Consider the following 6,319-nt stretch of genomic DNA (forward strand, 5'->3'; position numbering starts at 1 on the left):
CCCTCCTCCGCCCGGTTCCTAGGCTTTTACCCGACCGCGTACCGCCCGCGGGCTTCTAGCTTTCACCTCGCCGGCAGCCGGAAGGGGAGAGGCGAAGGGATGGTCTTTTTTTTCTCTCGGTTGTAATAAGCACCGAGGCTTCATAGTTAATGTGATATTGATGGGCAGATCTGCTCCCCCGGTACTTTGCAGAGAAGAAGAAAGGAAAGCCTCTTGCCCAAGAGCCCCTGCTGGCGCGGCACAGAAGTCCCAGCAGGAGCCACCTCCACCCTCAATGGCTGGTGTCCTTCAGGACTCAAGTTGCCGCCTCCAAGAAACATTTCTGGCCCAAGTCAGCAGTTCTCAAAGCGTGGCCGGGGGACCCCCTGAGAGGTACCCGAGATTTCTCAGAGACTCTTCGGTCCTTTTGCCATTCCATATGTATAAGGCCAAACTTTCTTGATCTCTTTAAACCAAAACAAAAAGGAAGCAAGTATGAGAATTCAGCCATCTCATAAGCCACACGTTGAAGAAATTTGCAAAAACGTAAAACAGTGCCACTCTATTAAGTTTTGGGAAAAATGTTTTTCATCATAGCTATGTGATCACAGCGAATTGTTTTTAAATGCCATTTTGCTTAGGTTTAATTTCTAAGAGGGTAAACGTCAATAAATGTAACTAACCCATATAAACAAAAGCTCTTGGAGGTCCCTCAGTAATTTTTAAGAGTGTGTGTAAAGGTCCTGAGACCAAAAAGTTGAAAAACCACCAGTCTAGCTTATGTGTTTCCAACAGCAGTTTGGACTGACCCCTATCTCAGCCTTTACTAAGCACTCTGAGTAACTTGCTAGTCATCACCCAGACCAAAACGAACTTTTTTTTTTTTTTTTTTCAAAATGAACCCGTTAAGGACAGGAATTACGTCTGCTATCTGCAGGGACCATTACAGTGCCCTCTGACAGCCATACTGTCAGCAATAAAAAAGAAATTTTAAATGGCAGCCAGCACCTGCTGTGCTCTTTTAAAACGTTTGTTGATTTAAGCCTCACGCCAACCACAGGCCACATCTTAAGATTTGTACAGAGTAGAATAATAGTTTACAGGCATGTGGTGAAGATCTCTTCTGTAACTCTCCAGTCTTCTGATATTTCAAGCACTCCAAATTCTAAATGCTTGCCCACAAAGGAAATTTAGGTTGTCCTAATTCTACTGGAATCCTAGAATTCCAGCCCCTGCCTTAACTCATCAACCCTTCAAAACTTTGTTTTACAATCTTTTTTTTTTAATTGTTTTTTAGCCCTGGCCAGTTTGGCTTAGTGCTTATGAAACGGAATTTTTGGACTGGAACACACACGGTATTCTCCTGGGCAGACTAGTTCCTGGGCTCTTGTCCGACGGAGTCAAAGAATGAATCCACAGACAGAAGGTGGTATAGCAAAGGTGGAAATTTATTGAAGAACAACTCCCACGTGGGGAAAAGGAAAGAGTCCCACTGAGCTCCTTTTCCCTACAGCTTATAAAGGCTGCAGATCTTTGTGCCTTGATATCCCCTCTGATTGGTCACTATTCCCTTAGACTGGTTACTATAGTAACTCGTGGGCTCAAAGGTGGAACCTCACATTTCCTCCCCTCCTTCCTTATTGCTTTCCTATCCCTTTTAGGATTTCTTCTCCTTTTGGATGAATGGCTTCCTTCCCTTTATTTTGTAAATATAGATCTTTTGCTGTTTCCAGCTCCCTCATTCTATGGAAATGTACCTGTTGCAGCTTTTCAGCTCCCCTATTCTACGGACATATACCTTCTGCTGCTCTGCAGCCCTGTGCTTCTTCCATGATCCTCTTAATTTCTAAAATTTCCTAAACCTGTCTTTTTCACCCCTAAAAATTCCTGTTTCAATTAGAGTGTCGAACTGAAGGGTCATGGGTTCAATCTGATCAAAGGTATGTACCTCAATCCCCAGCCCTGGTTAGGCCCATGCAAGCGGCAACCAATCAATGTGTCTCTCTCATATCGATGTTTCTCTCTGTTTCTACCCCTCCCTTCCACTCCCTAAAAAAGAAAAAAAAAATGTTTTTTAAAAAAGGAAAATAGAAATGAGTAATTTTTAAAAAATATATATTTTATTGATTTTTCACAGAGAAGAAGGGAGAGGGATAGAGAGCTAGAAACATAGATCAGCTGCCTCCTGCACACCTCCTACTGGAGATGTGCCTGCAACCAAGGCACATGCCCTTGACCAGAATCGAACCTGGGATCCTTCAGTCCGCAGGCCAACACTCTATCCACTGAGCCAAACCGGTTAGGGCTAGAAATGAGTAATTTAAAAATGTTTTTTAGTTGGAACGTCTGGGATGAATTGCAAAAATAAATCTAGTTTTATCTTTTTCTGGACTTCAATGTGAAATTTGAAAAAAGTGATACGGGATTTTTGGATTGGAACACACGGTGGTCTCCTGGGCAGGATGGCTTCCCCAGGCTCTTTGTCCATCCAAGTTGAAGAATGAAACCACAGATGAAAGGTGGTATAGTAAATGTGGAAATTTATTGAAGAACAAGTACAGACTCCTACGTGGGGAGGGGGAAAGAGTCCCACCGAGTTCCTTTTTCCACGATTTATAAAAGCTGCAGTTTTTTGTGCCTCAATATCCCCTCTGATTGGTCGCTATTCCCCTTTGATTTGGTCACTATAGCAACTCCTGAGCTCAAAGGTCAAACCTCACATGGGACGTGTGAGGCCCTCCTCCCTCATTGTTCTCCTATTCCCTTTGGGCTTTCTTTCTCCTTTATTTTGTAAATATAGACATTTTGCTACTCCCAGTTCCCTTATCTTATGGAAATGTAACTTTTGTAGCTCTGTAGCCCTGTGCTTTTTCCATGGACCCCCTTAATTTTAAAAATTCCCTAAACCTGCCTATTTCACCCCTCAAAATTCCTATTTCAAAAGCATTAAGAAAAAATAAGATTATTGCTATAAACAAAATCCAGTCCTAAAGGAATTCAATAGAATAAAGCTCAAATGAAAAGTCATTAGATGGAAAATCCCTTTAGTCGAGCTGGGAAAAATTTACCATGTTAGAGAAATTTTAGTAAATTTATGAAAGAAAAAAAAAATGCTGGCCTGGCTGGCATGACTCAGTGGTTGAACGTCGACCTAGAAGCCAGAAGGATAAGGGTTTGATTCCTGGTAAGGCAATATGCCCGGGTTTCAGGCTCAATTCCCATTGTGGGGCCTGCAGGAGGCAGCCAACCAATGATTTTTTTCATCATTGATATTTCTATCTCTCTCCTTCTCCTTTCCTCTCTGAAACCAATAAAAATATATTTTTTAAAAATGCTCAAGTGCTTACAGCTCTTTTTGAATTTGTCCAGCAGGTCTTCCGGCTTTTACCGGAAGGCCCTAATGTGGAGAGCGGCTACAGTGTTTGGACAGGTTCAAGCCTCGGACTAATGAGAGGGCACAGTCCTCTCATGGCCACGTGCAAGTCCCAGCTTGGATGGCAGAGCCCTTCCATCACAATTATAGCCAACAGCTATAGTTGTAAGCTTAAAACTATGGTCCGAACACGTGGCCCCACGTGTCTGAGTAATGTGGACTTGATAGAGTTCAGGTGCATGTAATTGAGTAGATTAGAACAGTGTAAACATCTTCACCACACCCTTACTCTGCCTCCTGGAATCTGGCAATAAAATAAAGACACAGCTTGTAGTCCATGGCACTGTCCCTAGCTGTCCATCAGAGAAGACAGCGTCCACCCAGACCCAGCTTTCATACTCTTGTCTGTCTTTTCTCAATCCTTCACCGCCCCCTCTCAGGCTCACTGAACCTGGCTGAGCTGGCTCGGCACATAAGGCACCCAATGTGGGGCTGAGTATGCCATGGCTGTGCCAGCTTGCCAAACAAATCTTCATTCTCCACAACATCTTGAGACTGTCCAGGCACAGTGCCACTCACCTGACTGGTTCTGGGGCCACTCTGTGCCATTGCTCAACATGAACACTTGATGCTGTTTCTTTCGATATTTATTTCAAGATTTCAGAGGCAACAGAAATGCCCTGGCTACAGGGACTTATTTGGCTGGTCGGGGAGGTGGGAAGGAATACCCAACACTTTTATTTCTGGGGGGAAAAAACACTCAAGTGTCCAAAAAAATTTAATTAATTAAAACGCATTAAGAGGTTTATTTGGGTAAACGTTCCACAGTGGATTTTCCTCCATAAAGGGGTAAAGAACAAGCAAGTAGACATTTCTGTTTGGATAGAAGTTAGAAGGCAGGAAATTCTTGTGCAATGTCATTGTGAGCACCTCAAAGCTGTATTAGTGCCATTGGAATAATAAATTTGATTATGGTGAAAAAAATCTAATGGAATATGTATATGTCAAGATTTTATTTCATTGTGATTTTTTAACTAAACTTTTAAAGATTTGGTTTAAAATAACTTTTTAAAAAAGAAATGTGCCCTAGCCAGTTTTGCCCAGTGGATAGAGTGTCAGCCTGCAGACTGAAGGGTCCCAGGTTTGATTCTGGTCAAGGGCACATGCCCGGGTTGTGGGCTTGATCCCATTGTGGGGCGTGCAGGAGGCAGCCAATCAATGATTCTCTCTCATCATTGATGTTTCTATCTCTCTCTCCCTCTCCCTTCCTCTCTGAAATCAATAAAAATATATTTATTAAAAAATGAATTAGACCATACCTTAATGATTTTAGTTCAGTTATAAGGGAAGCCATTTGAAGCTATTGAGCAAAGAGAGCCGTGACATAATCTGATAGTTCTACCTGGAACATTATGTTGTCCTGTTGAAAACGGAAAGTAAGTAAAGGGAACTGCATGGAAGCCAGAGATAGCACTTACTTTAATTTAATAAAAGATGGTCGAGGCTCCGATCAAGAAGTTAGCAGTGGGGCCCTAGCTGGTTTGGCTCACTGGATAGAGCGTCGGCCTGAGGACTGAAGGGTCCCAGGTTCGATTCCGATCAAGAGCACATGCCCGGGTTGTGGGCTCAATCCCCAATTGGGGCCTACAGGAGGCAGCCAATCAATGATTCTCTCTCATCATTGATGTTTCTATCTCTCTCTCCCTCTCCCTTCCTCTCTGAAATCAATAAAAATACATGGCTGCTGGCCACCATCTTTGTTGACAGTTAATTTGCATATCTCCCTGATTACCAATGGGAAGCGTAGCGGAGGTATGGTTAATTACCTTTTTTGTCTTTTATTAGATATTAGATAGGATATGCATACCCCATGGACACATACAATAGGATAGTGAGGCCTGGGGTAGGGGCAGACTATGAGGGGTCAATGAGGGGGAAAAGGGACATATATAATACTTTCAATAATAAAGATTTAATTTTTTAAAAATGGAGGTAAAAAGAGAATGTAGAAACCATAAGGCTGTCATATTTATAAAACAAAGATTTTTAATCCTAAAAAAATCCAACAAACTTGTCACAAATCATAATGTTTTGATTCTATTATTTTTGAACAAGCCAAGCGCTTAAATTTCACATTTGTCCATTAATGATTTTTGCTTTTTGATTCCAGATATAAACACAATCCATGCAAAGTTTGCTAAAAGAAAGAACCAGCATAACACTGGGAATGGATCTAACCCAGCTGTGGGCAAACTACGGCCCGCAGGCCGGATCCGGCCTGTTTGAAATGAATAAAACTAAAAAAAAAAAAAGACCGTACCCTTTTATGTAATGATGTTTACTTTGAATTTATATTAGTTCACACAAACACTCCATCCATGCTTTTGTTCTGGCCCTCCGGTCCAGTTTAAGAACCCATTGTGGCCCTCGAGTCAAAAAGTTTGCCCACCCCTGATCTAACCTCATGCAGGACACTGTTTTAGTTAAAAGACCTATCAGAAAATCAGATTATATTGAAAACTCCAAATTAACTCAGGAAAATTAAATTTGGCAGAAAACAAGGCAACCAACAATGGCTAAAACTGACAATATATTTGTAAGTGACTTGAAAATTATGAAAACTGACAAAATTTGGATCTTGTAAACTTTACCCAGGAAAATTGAGCCTGGAGGAGAGTGAGGCATTGGAAGACTTCTCACAATACAGATACAAAAGTTAATTTTGATATGAAAAAATGTATGCCATCACTGAAACTTGGGTTCCTACAGTATCAGTTCATTAAAGATCAAAGAGGGGAGCCTGGCTGATGTGGCTCAGTAGTTGAGTATTGACCTATGAACCAGGAGGTCAAGGTTTGATTCCCAGTCAGGGCACATGCCCGAGTTGCAGGTTTGTGGGCTTGATCCCCAGTGGAAGTTGTACAGGAGGCAGCCAGTCAATGATTCTTTCTCATCACTGATGTTTCT

The sequence above is a fragment of the Myotis brandtii genome, unplaced genomic scaffold, assembly GCF_000412655.1.
Source record: "Myotis brandtii unplaced genomic scaffold, ASM41265v1 scaffold904, whole genome shotgun sequence".
In the NCBI taxonomy this organism is placed as follows: domain Eukaryota; kingdom Metazoa; phylum Chordata; class Mammalia; order Chiroptera; family Vespertilionidae; genus Myotis; species Myotis brandtii.